This window comes from Rhagoletis pomonella, unplaced genomic scaffold (genome assembly GCF_013731165.1).
Source record: "Rhagoletis pomonella isolate Grant_MI unplaced genomic scaffold, Rhpom_1.0 Rhpom_scaffold_00004, whole genome shotgun sequence".
Classification (NCBI taxonomy): domain Eukaryota; kingdom Metazoa; phylum Arthropoda; class Insecta; order Diptera; family Tephritidae; genus Rhagoletis; species Rhagoletis pomonella.
The window spans coordinates 78,757,010-78,758,798 of record NW_023458558.1 but is presented as its reverse complement, the minus strand read 5'-3'; positions in this window follow the sequence as shown (position 1 = coordinate 78,758,798).

Here is a 1,789-nt window from a genome sequence, read left to right as displayed (position 1 = left end):
TTCACGAAGCGGTCAATATTTTGCCTATAAGTCAGTGAAAAATTCAACATGGCGTCTCAAATATGGCATCTAAACTAACCGTAAATTAGATTTTGCTTTACAAATTTTGAGCCACCGGAGAACCCAATAATAAGAGAGAAAAGTTCCCTGCAACTTTGGAATGTGAATATGCTACGCATTTTTATAAGAAATTGTTGAAAAATGGATGTGGATCCATAATCTACGTGTTAAGTAGAAGTAAACTGCATCAAAAGTTCGCTACTACAAATTTTTTTTCTTCGTACCAATTTGATCTAAATTTACTTGGCTAAAATCTAACTTCTGAACTCCTAGAAAATTGTAATTTTAGGTGGTAAAACCTCAATAACTTTAAAAGTTAGGGAGGTTTAAAAATAGGTTAGCCATATCTGACATCTGGGGGCAAAACTACATCAAGTGCCATTAAAATATATTAAATTTCCCACTGATTTATAGGCTGAACAAACATTTTTTTCTTACAACTAAGGCGCAGGCTAATGTGCAGGCATGGGCAGAAAACGAGCACACAATGGGCTAGCTTTTCACAATATTCATCGCACTCTGGATGTTAATGTTGACTCAGCATTAAAAGAATTTAATTACATAGTTAGCAGTAATATAAGCGGGAAATGGGTTGCGGTGTAAGTGTACAAACTATCACTTTTCGTACAATATGAAAGTAGGTCAACGAGAAGACCTCCGACTCAAGCATCGTTGGTCGCGAGTTCAAATCGCGGTGAAGCCAGTTGTTAAGTTTTCAGATTTAATGAATTTAGATTGTTGTTGGAGTGCAATGGGGTATAGTCGTTGCGCTGAGTATGCAGTTACAGTTGCATGGCACGCTGGGCAACGTGAGCCACCCATGTGCGAGATGCGGTAACCAATCCGAATGGAGCCTTGGGTCACGGCAGAAAGAGAGGGAGCTTCGGTGGGGCCACTCCGACTTATTCGGTTTAAGGGCTCACTGAAGTCTGCAGCGTCTGTTCACCAGCAGGTGCGGCTGCAAGCGGGTGTCTGCTTGGAGCAAGCGGCTCGCCATATAAACGTGTATTTGGTTGCGAAACCATCTCCGTCCCAGCAATGGGTTGTGCGCTGGGTTTGGGACCCGCCACGTAAAAACCACTTCCAGTGAAGAAGCAAGGCAAAGCCTGGGATGACGACCGCGGCAAACGTTTAAACGACTACGATTAGAGGGCATGCGCCTGGAATGTTCGGACCCTTAATGGGGAAGGTGCCTCTGCCCAGCTGGTTGATGTCCTCGTAAGGACAAAAGCTGACATCACCGCCATCCAAGAAATGCGTTGAAGGAGGCAAGGCAAGCAATGTCTGGGGCCTTGCGAAGTCTACTACAAATGCCATGTGAAGGATCGCACATTCGGAAAGGATTTGTGTTGGGAGAGAGACTCCGTCGCCGGGTACCCCGGTACCCCGGTGGACGATCGACTAGCCACAATCCGCAGCAAAGCTAGATTTTTCAACATCTCGCTCATCTGCGCCCATGCCCCGACGGAAGAGAAGGACGAGGCATCCAAGGATCTCTTCTATGAGCGCTTGGAGCGCACGAACGAGCGCTGCCCCCGTCATGATATCAAAATCGTGCTTGGCGACTTCAATGCCAGGGTGGGCAAGGAAGGGATCTTTGGAACCACCGTCAGAAAATTCAGCCTTCACGACGAAACGTCAGACAACGGATTGAGCTGATCGACTTCGCCGGGCCCGCAACATGGTAGTATGCAGTACTAGGTTCAAGCAAAAAAAGATCCATCAAGCT